Raw genomic sequence first — 19711 nt, 5'->3', positions numbered from 1 at the left:
CTGTGTGCAGGATCCCTTGCAGAATCTTTTGTAATGGTGGCTTTGTGGTCACATATTGTTTTAGTTTCTGCTTATCATGGAAGACTTTTATTGCTCCATCTATTTTGAATGATAGCTTTGCTGGGTAGAGTATCCTGGGGTTGAAGTTATTTTCATTCAGTGCCCGGAAGATCTCACCCCACGCTCTTCTTGCTTTTAATGTTTCTGTTGAGAAGTCTGCTGTGATTTTGATGGGTTTACCTTTGTATGTTACTTGTTTTTTCTCTCTTGCAGCCTTCAATATTCTTTCCTTAGTTTCTGAACTTGTTGTTTTAATGATGATATGTCGTAGAGTAGTTCTATTTTGATCTGGTCTGTTTGGTGTCCTGGAGGCCTCTTGCATCTGTATGGGAATATCTTTCTCTAGATTTGGGAAATTTTCCGTTATTATTTTGTTGAATATATTACGCATTCTTTTCGCTTGCACCTCTTCTCCTTCTTCGATGCCCATGATTCTCAAGTTTGGTCTTTTGATGGAGTCAGTGAGTTCTTGCATTTTCTTTTCACAGGTCTTGAGTTGTTTAATTAATAGTTCTTCGGTTTTTCCTTTAATTACCATTTCATCTTCAAGTTCTGAGATTCTGTCTTCTGTTTGTTCTATTCTGCTGGATTGGCCTTCCGTTTTGTTTTGCAGTTCTGTTTCGTTCTTTTTTCTGAGGTTTTCCATATCCTGGCTGTTTTCTTCTTTGTTGTTGTCTATTTTTGTCCTGAGTTCATTTATCCATTTATTCATTGTGTTCTCTCTTTCACTTTGGTGTTTATACAGTGCTTCTATGGTTTCCTTTATTTCTTCTTTTGCTTTTTCAAATTCTCTATTTTTATTGTCTTGGAATTTCTTGAGTGTCTCCTGTACATTTTGGTTGACCCTATCCAGTATCATCTCTATAAAATTCTCATTGAGTACTTGTAGTATGTCTTCTTTTAAATTATTCTTGTAGGCTTCATTCGGTCCTTTGGCATAGTTTATCTTCATTTTGTTGGAGTCTGGCTCTGAGTTTCTGTTCTCTTCATTCCTCTCTGGTTCCTGTACTAATTTTTTGCTGTGGGGAAACTGGTTTCCTTGTTTTTTCTGTCTTCCTGTCATTGTCCTTGGTGTTGTTACTGTCCCTGTACTCTGTGTAATTAAGTATTTTCTAGCTTGTAATAATAACAATGGTAATATTGAGAATGGAAGAGTGAGCTGAGATGGAAAGCAAGAAGTTAAAGAAAAGGGGAAAACAAATATACAGACAAGCGGGAGAAAGCAGAACAAGGTATCAGACAAGAGAGTTTCAAAGGTATAAACAGGGAGTGTTAGTGTACTAATCGACAGTAAGCTGAACAGACAATAGAGTGACAGAGAGAGGATTGAAAATCAAAGATAAAAAAAATAAAAAATAAGTATATGAAAGTAATATCTATTTATAAAAATGAATTAAAATAAAATGGAAAATAGAAAATTAAAAAAAAAAAAAACAAAAAACCAAAAAACTTCCAAGTTTATATGCAATGCAATTTCAGTCTTAATAATTTGGATGTCCGTCTCAATCTCCAGTCCTGGAGTTGGTGCCTCAGATGTTGTTCTGTAGTTGTCTCATCAAAGGGGATGCATAAAGTAGAACAAAACTACACACTCACACACACACACACACACACACACACAAAAAGCCCCACCAAGCAATAAAGGAAATGCAAATTAAAACCACACTAAGATTCCACCTCACCCCTGTTAGAATAGCCATCATCAGCAACACCACCAACAACAGGTGTTGGCGAGGATGCGGGGAAAAAGGAACCCTCTTACACTGTTGGTGGGAATGTAGACTAGTACAACCACTCTGGAAAAAAATTTGGAGGCTACTTAAAAAGCTGGACATCGATCTACCATTTGATCCAGCAATACCACTCTTGGGGATATACCCAAAAGACTGTTACTCCAGTGGCACCTGCACATCCATGTTTATTGCAGCACTATTCACAATAGCCAAGTTATGGAAACAGCCAAGATGCCCCAGCACTGACGAATGGATTAAGAAAATGTGGTATCTATACACAATGGAATTTTATGCATCCATGAAGAAGAACAAAATGTTATCATTCGCTGGTAAATGGATGGAATTGGAGAACATCATTCTGAGTGAGGTTAGCCTGGCTCAAAAGACCAAAAATCGTATGTTCTCCCTCATATGTGGACATTAGATCAAGGGCAAACACAACAAGGGGATTGGACTATGAGCACATGATAAAAGCGAGAGCACACAAGGAAGGGGTGAGGATAGGTAAGACACCTAAAAAACTAGCTAGCATTTGTTGTCCTTAATGCAGAGAAACTAAAGCAGATACCTTAAAGCAACTGAGGCCAATAGGAAAAGGGGACCAGGAACTAGAGAAAAGGTTAGATCAAAAAGAATTAACCTAGAAGGTACACATGCACAGGAAATCAATGTGAGTCAATGCCCTGTATAGCTATCCTTATCTCAACCAGCAAAACCCCTTGTTCCTTCCTATTATTGCTTATACTCTCTCTACAACAAAATTAGAGATAAGGGCAAAATAGTTTCTGCTGGGTATTTGGGGGGGGAGCGGGAGGGGGCGGAGTGGGTGGTAAGGGAGGGGGTGGGGGCAGGGGGGAGAAATGAACCAAGCCTTGTATGCACATATGAATAATAAAAGAAAAATGAAAAAAAAATAAAAATAAAAATAAAAATAAAAAGAAAAACATAAAAAAAAAAAACAAAACAAAACATGAGACTGAGCAGTAATATCATGCTGACTACAGTTTTACTGGGATCTTGAGGATTTGAACTCATATTCTGCTCCCTCTCCTCATGACCTCTGGAAAAGCCCTTTGTAGCTTTTCCTTGCAGTCTTTTTACTTAACCTGGGCAGTGAAATTCCACTTAGACAAGCACCTGCTCTGGCACGACTGTCATTGAAGTACCAGCATCAGAACCTTTTAGTCTAAAAAAAGAATAAATGCTTGGAATTTTAAATTAAAAAGTAACAAAAATAATGAAAATTTCATAAGGAAAACAAATATAAATTCTGAATAATGGGGGAGAGACAGGAGCAGTAGGGGCAGAAGAAAGAAGCATGGTGCTCCTTTTCAGTTATTACCCAGACTCAGGTATTAGGTTAGAGAAAAAGAACTTTTTAAAGTCAGTGTTGTGAATTAGCCAGATGTAGCAGTGCATCTCAGTAAAGTACCAGCACTTGGGAGATTGAGGCAGGAGGACTGTGAGTTCAAGGCCAGCCTAGGTTACATAGTGAGACCCTATCTCCATTAGGTATAAGTAGCCTTCTACCACTGGAGTTTTGGAACAGCCATAGGTCTCAAACACATGCACAAGCAGCCATGCCTGTTCTTTTTTTTTTTTTTTCTTTACTAGTATTTTTTTACTAGTATTTTTTATATAAATTTTTTATTAGGATATATTTGTTATGCAGGGTGGGAGTCATAGTGACAATTCTGATTAGACTAATATTGTACATTAGTTACATCGCCCCAATCATCTCTCCCAACCCTCTCCCCATGCCTGCTCTTGAAGCTCAGAAAAGAGTTCATGCCCTCTTGCATGGCTGAAGGCTCCACTAACATTCTGACAGCAAGATTGTATTATTTTTAGCTTAAAAGTAACAAGCACAACGTTTAGCTTAAAGCTAAAAAGACAGTCTTCATTGGATCAGGCCCCAGGATCATTCCCTAAGTGCTGGAATTCAGAGCCTAATAGTCATAAATTTGGAGCATTGCTTTGAAAAATGTGACACATTAGAGATAACACTAAAATCTCCTTTATGACATCCTACCAGTCTCACTTAATTCCCAGAGGCAATTCTGTGAGCATTGTCATACAACTTTTCTATGTGTTATATCTAAATGACTTACTATGGAGTTATATCTATATAAACGCAAAATGTATTTAACACACCTAACTTATGGAATAGCGTAGCTTAAGCAACACAGCACACTGTACAGTGTTGGTTTTTTACCTTTGTGATCTCATGGCTGATGTGACCTGTAGTTCACTGCAGCCACCATTTCCACTACCAGAGAGAGTATCATATTGCGAATTGCTACCCTGGGAAAGGAGCAAAATCCAACCCAGAGTATTGTTTCTATGAATGTGTAAAAATTCCACACCATTGGAAAGCCAAAAAATTATTGAACTATCAGAAGTTAGGGACCATTTGTACTCAGATACATATTTTTAGACATTTTATACAATGGTTTCATGTTGTCAGAATGTTCCAAAATGAGTTTTTAAAATTTTTTATCTCTCCATCTTTTTATTAGGAAAAATTTCAAGCATAGTAAAATTGAAAAAGTAGTAAAAGTAATCTTCATATATTGTACTCACCTATGTTCAATGGCTGCCATATTTGCTCTAATTTTCTCTACAAATATGCTAATTGCATACCTTTTAAAAGCAAGGTGCAAATAATACTATATTTCATCCTTAAATACTTGCGTGCAGTTCTGGAAAACATTTCAATATTTTAACATAACTGATAAGCCCTCTAATTTTAGTCCTGAAAGTATTATAAAATCTTTAGGAAGTCAAAAAAGTATAAAGAAGAAAAGACCACCACTCAGAGATAAACTCTACTAACATTTTGCTAATCTTTTTTTCCCTTCTTTTACAGATGCATATTTCTTAAAGTTGATTTTTTGAAGATCATTTCCTTATTTTGATATAAAAATCAACTGCTTAACCTGTAAAGTGTCACTTATTTTTATACCATTGTAGAACAGCAATGGAACAGGAACATCTGCTACTAGCTCCAAAGATATCACGTATGCTTTAGAAAAAGCTGTTTGATATTTTTACTTATTTTTCATTGCTATTTGGAGTCAAACAGTAGGAAAGGCAGATTAATTATCATCCTCACCCGATTTCCCATAATTTTACTGAGTCATTACAGGGAAACCCAGTAGTTGGGATAGCTCCTAATTCTGCTAGAGTCTGGTTAGGATGTGAAACTAGCCACCTGAGCCCAGCTAAAGTATAAAAATACTTTTTCTTCTCTCCTGTTTCTAAGGAAGGAGAGCTTTCTTTTATATCCCTCACAGGCCAGGAGCAGTCTTGAGTTTACAACAAGGAGGTTCTCTTTGGTTACAGCTGCAAAAGCACTTACTAAATTCTTGAGGTTTTGACATCTCTTGGAAAGAAGCAAACAAAGAGACAGACATCATCTGGATTTGCTTAGACAGATAACACTTACACCAGGAGTCCAGTTGAAATTGCCATGCCTGTGCTCATCAGCAAGTTCAGTCACCTCATTGGGACACCCCTCAAATCTTTAAGTGACACATTTGAACTGCGTTCTCACTGTAGAGTCATGCATGGCCTTTGCTCTATCAGCTATTGTTATCTTTTTTGATCTGAATGCCTCAGTCCTTTCCAGCTGTAGCAGCCAAGGTAAAACTTTCATGGTAAAACTTTGTCACGAAGTCTGGCTCACTGACCTCCAGCTGCCTGATGAATTCATTGAGCTCCTGTTCAGCCTAGCCTCTAAACCACTGATCCCAAAGACGTAGCTGGCACTCAAAAAAACAAGGTGGTGGTTTGCCTCAGATATGCTAAGCTGCTCCAGACCATCCAGCAGTGGCTGTAATTTTCCTGGCACTGCCTTCGCTACTAGGTCTTGTAGAAAACGTTCACATTGGTGACCTGACCAACTGGCAAACCAGTGAAGAATGCACTTCATCTCCTGGGAAGTGATGTAAGACCTTGGGGGAGGGGAAGGGTTGGCAATGTTGTCTGGCACTGAGGGTAAAGGAGAAGAGAAGGATAGTGGCAGCATGAGGAAGATGAGTCTAGTGGCATCCTCCCCTCTCAGAGGGCACCAAGAGGCCATCACAAATCCTTCAATTCCAACTATTGCCACAGATTCCATGATTCCTGAAAACCTTAAATAGCACCAGCCGGGCAGCCCACACATTTCCCTAAAGTTGATTTTTAAGGAAAAATCAGCATTCCTTAAGGTGCATTTCCTGAGCCATTATCTGTGATAAAAAAAAATTCCATGATCCATTAATGAAAACACTGTGTTTCATGTTCATCTCTTGGAGATTAATAATCTCGGAATCATGGTAAGTTTCTGTGAACATTTAAAGTAAATTTTAAGCCCTAAATTTTCTTTTTAAATGAAAACTTACTAAAATCTCATGGGATTCAGTAGACTGCCTGTTTGGAAACATTGGTTTCAGACATAAACATACCTTAATTTATTTTTCCTGATGGTTAACAAGTTGACCTTTCAATTTACTTTTTGTCAGAATTTTTGTTTAGAGGTTCAGGTCCAAATGTTTACTTTTTTGGCAGTATTTGTCTGTTTGGATTTTATTGTCATTGTTATTTGAAAGTGTTAGCTTTTTATTTTTTATTATCATGCTATGATTGTACTGGGGGTGCACTGTGACATTTACAAAGATGCTTACAATGTATCCTGGCTAAATTCACCCCGCCATCATTCTCCCAGTATTAGGGTTCAAACTCCGTTTTTGATGCTCGCTAGGCAGGTGCTCCACTTTTTTAATAGTTAAAAACTTGTATTTAAAGTTTAATATTTTGTTTATAACTCTCTTTCACTGAGTTAGAATAAAGAATTAAAAACTAGCTCCACGGAAGAAGATGAACCTTGGGATGGGTGTGAACCCGGCAAACACAGCAACCTGAAAAATGTCTACATTTTTCCTAATGGAAAAGAAGAACCTGGCATCTATCCAGCATTTCCTGACATGCTTCCAAATAATTATCCATCCCTGACCCTTGGGCATGCCTTTCCATACAGAACAGTTAAATGCATGCAGAAAACAATTGCATTGGAAAATCAATGTAGGCATAATTATACGTATGCAAGACACAGAGAGTTCAGGCCATGCACAGTATTCCTGCTCCAAAGATATAGTAGGAATCTTTAGTATGACTTAGAAAAGAGTTTCTGTTGGGGTCCAGATTATTTATGTTGAAGAGCATTGCCTAGCTCTGTTGACTCCTTTCTGTCAAGTCTCCTTTCTGTGAGACTTGCTGTCTTTCCTGAGATGTTGCACCTTTTATCAGGGCCTTTATTATACACAGATTTTATAGCTCCAGATACTCCCAGATTACCTGGGTATTGTTTTTCAAATTTGATTTCAAAGTTATCTTTGGCTCTCTCAGTTAGGCCTCTTGTTGCTCTCAAAGCAAGTTCTCTGTCCTTTGTTTGCTATTTGCACATCTTTCTCTGCTCCTTGCTTTTTAATCTCTGCTCTCTTTCACAGTCACATAGACTATGGTAATGCTCAAATTAGGCTTTTGACATAAGGAATTATTTCGTCATAGACACAGACTGAAAAAGCAATTTCTCAAATGTGAAACAACCCCAGCAAGAGCTCAAAGGCATGATTATATCACCATGTCATCCAGTGTCACATGAGCTTCATGGGCATTTTGTATTTCTGCCCATAGGAGATTGAAGAGAGCTTTGATGACAACAGCAGGCATAGCTTAAGGTTTACTGTCTCAAACCATAATGCCAAGATACTCTTGTTTTGAAAAGCAGATTAGTGGCACTCTTTTTCAATGTTTACTCTCTTCTTCAAAGCAGCATGACATTACAGAATAAAGTTTAAAGTAGAACAATTTCTAGGCACAAAATAGCTGACTGCAATCTGTTATTACTTCCTATGAGCTAAATATTTATGTTGATCTGATTATCTTTGTTTCTCTTCTGGTCCCCGGATGCTCAGTCACATATCTAACCTCATGTACTTCATTTTGCTCTCTAGTCATTTTAAGGTAGGGTTGTTGGATAAAATGCAGGTGCTCAGTTAAATTTGGTTTTTAGATAAACAATAATATTTAGTAAAATGTGTCCCATACTTTAAGTGTACATGAAGGATGCTTATATTTAAAACATATGCATTGTTAATTTAGTAAGAGTTAACTCTGCAGACTCCAACTCGTTTCCAAAAGAAGATATGAATAAATGGAAAAACATCTCTTGTTCATGGATCAAAAAGTTTAATATTGTTAAAATGGTTAATACTCTCCAAATTGATCTATAGATTTAATGTAATCTATTTCTGAGTACCAGCTGGTTCTTGTGGAAACTGAACTGCTATTCCTAAAATTTATATGGAACCCAATGATTCTGGAATAGCTAAAATAATCTTGGGAAAATAACCAGTTGAAGGGCTCTCTTCACAATTTCCAAACTTCTACAAAGCAACAATAATTAAGGCAATGGAGTATTGGCCTAAGGATAACTAATGAAATTAATTAATGGAATAAATTGAAAGCCGAGGAATAAACTCATGTATCTATGACAATTGATTTTCCATAAGAGTCCAAGACTATGGGAGAAAAGAATGGTTTTTTGGGACTCAGAAATTGATACCCCAAGGTATGGGCTGGGTGTGCTGAGTAGTTTGAACTAACAGACTTAGAGGCCTCAGAGGCAAAGTCTCTGATCTTCTGCCCTGCTTTCTTTCCCACAAAGCAGTTCACAGAAATGAGAATTCATCTTCCCCAGAATGGGTATAATGGTGAATCTTAATTATCACTTGATTGGATTCAGAAGCCCCTAGGGGATTAGTAAAGCCCACTTCTGGGTATGTCTGTGACAGTGTTTCCAAAGAGGATTAATAAAGAGGAGGGATACTTGCTTTGAGTGTGGTTGGTACCAACCCTAGACTGGGGCCCCGATGGAATAAAAGGGGGAAAGAGTGAGAGATAGCTTGGCATACTCTCTCTCTCTCTTTCCACTCAGCTATGAGGTGAGCAGCCCTGTCTGCCACACCTCCCCACCATGATGGACCAAAAACCTCTGAAAATGTAATAAAAAATAAACCACCTTTAAATTCTTTTTCTCAGGTATTCATGACAGAAAAAAACCCTAACACAGGGGTCGTACAAACTAGAAATGGTGCTCTAGACTTCCCCTGCTCTTCTGGTAGGAGTTGACAATAAATTTTCTGAGCTATTTCTGAGCTATCCAGAATGGGTCCTCCCCTATTCCCAAAAGGAAGGAATGCTACGCAGAGAGGCCAAGAAGAATTTGAACAGACAGGCCTTGCTTGTCTCCCCTCAGTCTATTACCATTAATCGGACCCTTTTGTCTAAGCACGTATCAAGAAACCTGTTTGTTCCTTATTAAACCTAAGCATAGCATTAAATAGTTTTCTTTTGGCCTTTGGGTCTTCATTTCTGAAGGCTTCCATGTCACAAAAATCTTCGATTAAATAAATTTGTTATACTTTTTTCTTGCTAACACATCTTTTGCTGGAGAAGATTGGCCATGATACTTGATACATTTCCTTCCCATAATATCTTGGGGAAAGGTATCACACTCTTCGGCCCCTATACTCCTTTCAACAAATGGTGTTGAGACAAAGAACAACCACATGCAAAAGAGTGAAGTTGGATTCTTGTATCACCCCATGTGCAAAAATTAACTACAAATGAATTAAAGTCCTAAATGTAAGAGCCAACATAAAAATCTTTCACACATACACACAATACAGCAATCTAAACCCTCTTCATTTCTGACAGGTGGTGTTCCTATACAATGACAACACAGGTATGGTCATGTAGAAAGCACTTATTTTGCCAAGAAAATTGGAGCCTTAGAATTTAAGAAAAATTTATCAAGAGAAGAAAGAAAAAGTCTTTTTGGTATGCAAAATGGGAAACGATCAATTAGGAATTTTGTTTAGTAGGAAATAGTACTCTCATTTTTAATTTTATATATATTATTATATTTTGAATTGGTATGTATTAACAATACAAGGGGGTTTCAGTGTGGTAAGTCTAAACAAGTTTACCCCTTCCATTATTTTCCCACTTCTCTCTCCCCTTCTCCCCATTTTTTATACAGTGTTTGGTGGGTTTCATTATTCTGTCTTCAAATATGAATATATTTCAGTCCTTTCTCCCCCTCGGTATCCTTTCCTTCCCTCCTCACTCCTCCATTGATTACCCACTCAGACCATCTACTTTTCACATTAATGTCCCGTCATCATCATCATTTTAGGTCTAGGTTCTACAGATGAGCAAGAGCATGCAATATTAGGCTTTTTGAGCTTGGCTTATCTCACTCAATATGATGACCTCCAGTTCCATCCATTTTCCAGCAAATGACATTATTTCATTTTTCTTTATGGCTGAGTAATATTCTGTTATATATATATATAATATTATATATAAATATTATATTTTTTTCTTTATTCATTTATCAGTTTTGAGGCACCTTCACTGATTCCACAATTTAGCTATAACTTCTGTAATAAACATGGGTATACAAATACCTCTCTTGTACATTGATTTACATTCCTTTGGATATATGCCCAAAAGTGGTATGGCAGCATCATAAGGTAAGTCTATTTTTGGTTTGAGGAACTCCATACTGATTTCCATAGTGGTTATACCAGTTTACATCCCCACCAACAGTTCTCGACAGCATTTGTGGTTGTTTGTTTTCTTGATGATTGTCAATCTAACTGGAATGAGATAGAATCTCAGTGTAGTTTTGATTGGCACTTCCTTTATGACTAAGGAGACCAAGCATTGCTTCATGTATTTATTAACCATTTGAATTTTTTCTTCTGAGAACTGTCCAATTTATTCACCCATTTATTAATTGAACTATTTGTTCTTTTGATGTTTAGTTTTTTGAGCTCTTTGTATGTTCTAGATATTAATCCTTTATCTGTTGAGTAGCTAAGATTTTCTCCCATTCTGTAGGTTGTCTTTTGATTCTGGTAACTGTTTATTTCAATGTGCAGAAACTTTTTTAATTGAGGCAGTCCCATTTGTCAAAGTTTTGCTTTAATTTCCTGGGCATTTGGTGTCCTATTCAGAGAATAATTATCCAGGCCTGTATCTTCCAGAGTTTTCCCTATTTTTTCTCACAGTAGTGTCAAAGTTGCAGATCTTACCTTATAGTCGTTCATCTACGTGGAGTTGATTTTTGTGCAACGTCTTTTGCATGTAGATAACCAGTTCTCCTAGAACCATTTGTTAAAGAGGCTGTCATTTCTCCAATGCATGTTTTTGAGGAGCCAATATTATAAAAATCTTAGAAAAAAAAAAAACATTGAGAAAGCAGAGTGTTGTGTACATGCCTATAATCCCAAGCACTTGGGAGGCTGAAAGAAGAGGATCATGAGATCGAGACCAGCATTGGCTCCATAACAAGACTCTGTCTCAAAACAAAACAAAAAAATCATTGAAATAAATCTTAATGACCTTGGATTTGGCAATGGATTCTCAGATATGATACTAAAAACACAACAACAGTGAAAAGTTAAACTGGATTTCATCAAAATTACAAACTTTTGAGCTACAAAGAGCACAATTGAGAAACTGAACCCATAGAATAGAAGAAAATATTTTCAAATTATAGATTTGAGAAGGGAAATATATCTAGAATACATAAATAATTTTATACCTCAATAATTAAAAGAAAACAAGTCTTAAAAATGGGCAAAGGCTCTGAATAGTTATTTCTCCAAAGAAGATATTTAAATGTTAAATAAGTTTATGAAAAGATGCTGGACATCACTGCCACCAAGAAAATGCAAATGAAAACTCCAATGAGATACTATGTCGCCCCACTAAGCTAGCTGTAATAAGGTCAGTTGGTAACAAGTGTTGGTGAGGATGTAGAATACATCTTGATAGGGATGTAAAATGATATAGACACTTTGAAAAACAGTGTGGCACTCATCAAAAATTTAAACATTGAGTAACCATATGACCTAGCAATTCTACCTTTAGGACTATACCAATATCCACACCAAAACTTGTATATAAATATTCACAGTAGCATTATTCATATTAGCTAGAAGGTATAAACATTCAAATGTGTATCAATTGACAAATGATAAAATTTGGTATATCCATTCAACGGAGTATTACTTAGCCACAAAAATGAATGAAATAATTAAGCATGCCACAACAGGGATGAACATTGAAAACATTATGCTAAAAGAAGTCAGCCATAAAATCCTGTACTATAGGATTCCATTTATATGAAATGTCCAGAAAAGACAAACCTATGCAGATGGGAAGTAGGTAAGTGGTTGGTTAGGGTGAGAGGATGTTTGCAGGGGGGAATGGTAGGGAGTTTGACAGAAAAAGGGCACTGGTTTTCAGATGGAGGTGATGAAAGTATTCTAAAGTTGACTATGGCGATTGCTGCACACATCTGAGTATACTAAAAAAACATTCATTGTACACTCTAAGTGGATGAGGTGTATGCTATTATATTAAAACAAAGGTGTTATAAAAATTATTTGAAGTTCAAATTTAACTGAGGGTCCTATATTTTTATGTGCTAAATCTGGCAATTATATTTTGAGGAAAAATTGTTAATTACCACCTTAGAAATTGCAACTCCTACTACTCAGCAATGCCTACTCTTCTTCTGTCTTCTTTGGGCCTCGCCCCAGTCATACTTGTCTTGCTGGTCAGAACAACCTGCTCCTCTCATACTTTGTGGCTAGACCACCATTCTTGTGGGATGGCAGGTTAGTTTATGTTCTGCTATTGTGAGGATTGATGTTCTTTTTACCTTATAACATTTAAAACTTTTCAAGCTGAATAGAAAATCTTTAGAGCAATCCTATATATGGTATCTTACTGGTCTAAAGTAATAATGTTTTCTGTTTTGACTGTACTAGGACCTCATGATTGCTAGGCAGGCACTCTATCACTTGAGTCATTCCACCAGCCCTTTTTTGTGCTGGGTATTTTTGAGATAGGATCTCAGGAACTATTTGCCCTAGCTGGCCTCAAACCATGGTCCTTCTGATCTTGACCTCCTGTAGCTAGGATTATAGGTGTGAGCCACTGGTACCTGGGCAATATTGTTTTTTAATGGGAGGTTAGCAGATTAACAGAAATGTTGAGGGTTTTTATTTTTCCCCATTTTTCTTTTAAACCAGTGTCTTTCAAACATTACTGCATATCAACAGCACATGGGGAGATGTCCCCAAGCCACATTCAAAGTCACTTAAATAAGAAGCACTAGGGCTGAGACCCTAGTACAGGAATTTTTAAGACTTTTTGTGTGACCCCAATGTGCTTCTCAAAATACAATGTCCATACAAATCACCTAGGTGCTTGTTGGAGTTCCAGTCCTGACTCAGTGGGGTCAAACATCCTGCATTTCTAGCACCTTTCCATTTGAGGCTGAAGCTTTTGGTTCATCAGTCTTTGAGACTACAGCAACTACAGTAGGATGACGGGTAGCAGATGGGACCTAAATTAGGGGATCACTCTGAGCAACTCTGCTATCGCTGCCTGAAGGCTGCTGCTTAAAAAGTCGAAGGTTATAAGTTTAGTAATAATAACAACCAGCACCCTTGATAGAGTGATCACTATATGTAATGTGCTATGAGACATGGACTGTGCCTCAGAACTTCCCCATGGAGTGGTGCAGCAGACACTGTTAATGCCTTGCCTTGCATCCACTTCCATGTTCATCTGAAATCATGTTGGATAGTTCTTATATAAGCTTCCTACCTTCAGCACCTGAGTCCCTTACTATTCTGCCTGAGGGCTTTCTCCAGAGTCACAGGACAGCCCCGAGAAAGCCAGGGAAGCCAGGAGCACTGTGCACTGTACTATCATGGTTGATTTCTAATCCACTGTTTAAATGCAAGAAGGTTCACTGCAGTCTTACTCATAATAGTCCCAAGCGGGAAACAACTCAAATGTCCATCAGCAGGAGAGTAGATGAATAACTTATAGTTTATTCATAGAATGGAATACCACAGAGCAGTAAAAAGTTAATGAATTACTGCCACGTGTAACAACATGAACACGTTTCACAGATACTATGTTAAGCAAAAGACACCCAATACTGTATATGAAATTATATGACATATTTGACATATTGTAAGAACTTATGGAAATGCCACAATGTACCGCCACCCAGAACAACAGTAAAAATAAAAAAGTAGCTTTGATTTTCAGGGGAAGGACAGCAGGACACATTGACTTTCTTATTCCAGGGCTAGGCTAACTTTCCTACCCTCCTGGATAAAAGATAGTCCAAAAGGTGTTACTTGTTTTTTATTGGCAGAATATTCATCATACTATATTATATTGACCACATCAAGTTAAGCAGAGTTGGTGAGCAGAAAATGGCAAGTTCTCTGCATGCTCTGGTAAGAATGCCAAAGAGAGTGAGAAAACCCTCACCACACTCCAGAGGCTTGTGACAGCTGTGAAGTTGTTAAAAATCCAATAGTTTGAGGCATGCCAGGACATCCCCTCCAAGAAATGGACAAATTGCTGATCTACATTAAGCAAGATGAGCACCTGTCAAGCCCCTTTAGTGATCCCATCACCAACAGTGCCATGCCACCTCCTCAGAGGTCTGGACCCAGCTATGTGGGCCCTCTCCTTTACACTTCTGAATTAAAAACGACAACGAGAAAAAGATCTTTCTTTTGTTCCTCCAGCCCCAGGGGTAGTAGCTGCTTCCTGCTGGTATTACAGCTATGCTACACCAGGGCTCCATACTTTCTGCCTACTTAGTCCTCCAGTGACCTTAGCTGATCCTTACAGTAAATGCAGGAATCTTTCTTCCTATTGGTCAAAAGTCTGCCAGGGAAACAGAACTGGTAAGAGATTTGTTGCAAAGAATAAAAGGATTTATTGAAAGGATTTGTTTATGCAACTGTGGGGCATGACAATATATATCTAAAATCCACAGGACAAACTCTTTTTCTAGTGTGGGCTGCAGCTCAATCCAAAGGTGGAATTTCTTTTCCTCAGGGAAGCCCAGCCCTGCTCTTAAAGCCTTTCACCTGATTGAAACAGGGCCTCTCAGATTATTTAAAATAACCTCCCTCATGGAAGGCCAGCTGGTTATGAACCTCAATCACCTCTGCAGATCTCCAGCGAGTTCTAGTTGAACAGCCAGAGACTCCAGCCTAACCACACTGCCCCCAAACTGATGGAGGCAGTGAAATGAGCTTGCCTCTGAGTTCCCCCAAAATGGTGGCAGACAGTTCCATGTATACCAAGAGTGTCTCATGTCAAGTGACAAAGCATCTCTGTTGCTTCCCTTCAGGCTTTCTCAGGCCACAGGAGTCTCCATTTCATGTGATACCTCTGAAGTGGATTGAGCTCATTGTGCATTGTGGTAGCCTGTTTATCAATGCACTCTTCATTGGCATTTCTCTCTTCTCTGCCTCACTTTCCCCACTCCTCCACTTGTGCTTTCTGGGATCAACTCCCAAACAAATTAGCTGCACCTCAGTCCAATTATTCGGGGTCTGCTTTAAAGCAAACATCAAGTATGACAACTAAGGATCCTGATCAACTCTTTGTCTTCCTTCTCTCATACCAGCCAATGATCAGATGACCTTCTAACAATGTAATCGCATCAAGTCACCCCTCCCAAACCCTCTCATGGCTTCTTAGTCATTAGAAAAAAATTCCAACTCCTAACCAAGACTTAGAAACCCTACCTGGCTGGCCCATGTCTCCAGTGCTATTTCTCATTATTGCAGACACACACACACACACACACAAACACACACACACAAACACAGAGAAAAAGAAATATAAAATTAAAGAATTAGATTTTTTTTTTAAAGCTCCGAAGTCCCCTACCTAACATCCACTATGTGGTCTATTCCAATAGCAATTCAATAGTCATTGTTCCTTGTTGGTTTCCTTCAATAGTTTATCTCACACATAGAATAGACCTCACACCTACAATATACCGCCCATGTCCTCTGACACCTTGATTTCTCCTGGCCCTGTACCTTGGTGATAAGTAAAATAGATATATTTACATATGAATTTCAGGGTGCTTGGGTTTGGTAAACATCTGGAATTGCCAAACTCAAGACAATAATCCTGAAGTAATCTGAACCTATTTCTGGCCTTGGGCACAGACTTTGCTATTGTTTAGATCTTTTTTCTTTCTTTATATTACTCATATGTGCATTTAATGCTTGGGTCATTTCTCCCCCCTGCCCCCACCCCCTCTCTTGCCATCCACCCCACCCCCTCCCTCTCCCCCCAACCCCCTCAATACCCAGCAGAAACTATTTTGCCCTTATCTCTAATTTTGTTGTAGAGAGAGTATAAGCAATAATAGGAAGGAACAAGTGTTTTTGCCAGTTGAGATAAGGATAGCTATACAGGGAGTTGACTCACATTGATTTCCTGTGCATGTGTGTTACCTTCTAGGTTAATTCTTCTTGATCTAAACTTTTCTCTAGTTCCTGATCCCCTTCTTCTATTGGCCTCAGTTGCTTTCAAGGTATCTGCTTTAGTTTCTCTGTGTTGAGGGCAGCAAATGCTAACTAATTTTTTAGGTGTCTTGCCTATCCTCACCCCTCCCTTGTGTGCTCTCACTTTTATCTTGTGATCAAAGTTCAATCACCTTGTTGTGTTTGCCCTTGATCTAATGTCCACATATGAGGGAGAACATATGATTTTTGGTCTTTTGGGCCAGGCTAACCTCACTCAGAATGATGTTCTCCAATTCCATCCATTTACCAGCGAATGATAACATTTCGTTCTTCTTCATGGCTGCATAAAATTCCATTGTGTATAGATACCACATTTTCTTGATCCATTCGTTAGTGGGGCATCTTGGTTGTTTCCATAACTTGGCTATTGTGAATAGTGCCGCAATAAACATGGGTGTGCAGGTGCCTCTGGAGTAACCTGTGTCACAGTCTTTTGGGTATATCCCCAAGAGTGGTATTGCTGGATCAAATGGTAGATCAACGTTTAGCTTTTTAAGTAGCCTCCAAATTTTTTTTCAGAGTGGTTGTACTAGTTTACATTCCCACCAACAGTGTAAGAAGGTTCCTTTTTCCACTGCAACCTCACCAACACCTGTTATTGGTGGTGTTGCTAATGATGGTTATTCTAACAGGGGTAAGGTGGAATCTTAGTGTGGTTTTAATTTGCATTTCCTTTATTGCTAGAGATGGTGAGCATTTTTTCATGTGTTTTTTGGCCATTTGAATTTCTTCTTTTGAGAAAGTTCTGCTTAGTTCACTTGCCCGTTTCTTTATTGGTTCATTAGTTTTGGGAGAATTTAGTTTTTTCAGTTCCCTATATATTCTGGTTATCAGTCCTTTGTCTGATGTATAGCTGGCAAATATTGTCTCCCACTCTGTGGGTGTTCTCTTCAGTTTAGAGACCATTTTTTTTGATGAGCAGAAGCTTTTTAGTTTTATGAAGTCCCAATTATCTATGCTATCTCTTAGTTGTTGTGCTGCTGGGGTTCCGTTGAGAAAGTTCTTACCTATACCTACTAACTCCAGAGTAGTTCCTACTCTTTCCTGTATCAACTTTAGAGTTTGTGGTCTGATATTAAGATCCTTGATCCATTTTGAGTTAATCTTGGTATAGGGTGATATACATGAATCTAGTTTCAGTTTTTGCAGACTGCTAACCAGTTTTCCCAGCAGTTTTTGCAGAAGAAGCTGCTTTTTTCTCCATCGTACATTTTTAGCGCCTTTGTCAAAGATAAGTAGGTTATAGTTGTGTGGCTTCATATCTGGGTCCTCTATTTTGTCCCACTGGTCTTCATGTCTATTTTTGTGCCAGTACCATGCTGTTTTTATTGTAATTGCTTTGTAATATAGTTTGAAGTCGGATATCGTGATACCTCCAGCATTGTTCTTTTAACTGAGTATTGCCTTGGCTATTCGTGGCCTCTTGTGTTTCCATATAAATTTCACGGTAGATTTTTCAATCTCTTTAATGTATGTCATTGGAATTTTGGTGGGAATTGCATTAAACATGTAGATTACTTTGGGGAGTATAGACATTTTTACTATGTTGATTCTACCAATCCATGAGCATGGGAGATCTCTCCACTTTCTATAGTCTTCCTCAATCTCTTTCTTCAGAAGTTTATAGTTTTCCTTGTAAAGGTCATTCACATCCTTTGTTAGGTTTACACCTAGGTATTTGATTTTTTTTTTTTGAGGCTATTGTAAATGGAATTGTTTCATATATTCTTTTTTAGTTTGTTCATTATTAGTGTATAGAAATGCTAATGATTTTTCTATGTTGATTTTATATCCTGCTACCTTGCTATAGCTATTGATGGTGTCTAGGAGCTTCTGAGTAGAGTTTTTTGGGTCTTTAAGGTATAGGATCATGTCGTCTGTAAATAGGGATATTTTGACAGTTTCTTTACCTATTTGTATTCCTTTTATTCCTTCTTCTTGCCTAATTGCTCTGGCTAGGAATTCCAGTACTATGTTGAATAAGAGTGGAGATAGTGGGCATCCTTGTCTGGTTCCTGATTTTAGAGGGAATGGTTTCAGTTTTTCTCCATTAAGTATAATGCTGGCTGTAGGATTGTCATATATAGCTTTTATAATGTTGAGGAACTTTCCTTCTATTCCTAGTTTTCTTAGAGCTTTTATCATGAAATGATGTTGGATCTTATCAAAGGCTTTTTCTGCATCTATTGAGATGATCAAGTGGTTTTTGTCTTTGCTTCTGTTAATGTGGTTTATTATGTTTAATGATTTTCATATTTGAACGACCCATGCATTCTTGGGATGAAGCCTACTTGGTCATGGTGAATAATCTTTTTGATGTGTTGTTGAATTCGGTTTGCCATTATTTTATTGAGGATTTTTGCATCAGTGTTCATTAAGGAGATTGGCCTATAGTTCTCCTTTTTGAAGGTATCTTTGCCTGGTTTTGGGATAAGTGTAATACTGGCTTCATAAAATGTGTTTGGCAGTTTTCCTTCCTTTTCTATTTCATGGAACAGTTTAAGGAGGGTTGGTATCAGTTCTTCTTTAAAGGTCTGATAGAATTCAGCAGAGACTCCATCAGGTCCTGGACTTTTCTTTTTTGGGGAGACTCTTGATTGCTGCTTCAATTTTATTTTGTGTTACAGATCTATTCAGGTGATTAATATCCTCTTGGTTCAGTTTTGGATGATCATATGTATCTAGAAATCTGTCCATTTCTTTAAGATTTTCAAATTTATTTGAATATAGGTTCTTGAAGTAGTCTCTGATGATTTCCTGGATGTCCATGGTGTTTGCTGTTATCTCCCCTTTTACATTCCTGATTCTACTAGTTTGGGCTTTTTCTCTCCTCATTTTAGTCAGATTTGCCAGGGGTCTGTCGATCTTGTTTATTTTTTCAAAGAACCAACTTTTTGTTTCATTAATTCTTTGTATGGTTGTTTTGGTTTCTATTTCGTTGATTTCAGCTCTTATTTTTATTATTTCTCTCCTTCTATTTGTTTTGGGATTTGGTTGTTCTTGTTTTTCTAGGAGTTTGAGATGTATCATTAGGTCATTGATTTGGGATCTTTCAGTCTTTTTAATATATGCACTCATGGCTATAAACGTTCCTCAAAGGACTGCCTTTGCTGTGTCTCATAGTTCTGGTAGGTTGTGTTTTCATTTTCATTGACTTCCAGGAATTTTTTAATTTCCTCTTTTATTTCATCAATTACTCATTGTTCATTAAGTATTGAGTTATTTAGTTTCCAGCTGTTTGCATGTTTTTTGTCTTTACTTTTGTTGTTGAGTTCTAGTTTTACTGCATTGTGATCAGATAGTATGCACGGTATAATTTCTATTTTCTTATATTTGCTGAGGCTTGCTTTGTGCCCTAGGATATGATCTATTTTGGAGAAGGTTCCATGGGCTGCTGAGAAGAATGTATGTTGTGTAGAGGTTGGATGA

The 19711-nt window shown here is 37.7% G+C and overlaps 1 pseudogene; it reads right to left on the bottom strand.

Annotated features, from left to right (window-relative positions):
• Nucleotides 1-5410: 5410 nt before the first annotated feature.
• Nucleotides 5411-5846, bottom strand: LOC109694737 (uncharacterized protein C14orf119 homolog; annotated as a pseudogene).
• Nucleotides 5847-19711: the final 13865 nt, after the last annotated feature.

Source organism: Castor canadensis, chromosome 5, assembly GCF_047511655.1.
Source record: "Castor canadensis chromosome 5, mCasCan1.hap1v2, whole genome shotgun sequence".
Classification (NCBI taxonomy): Eukaryota; Metazoa; Chordata; class Mammalia; order Rodentia; family Castoridae; genus Castor; species Castor canadensis.
This window is presented reverse-complemented; position numbering and strand designations above follow the sequence as displayed.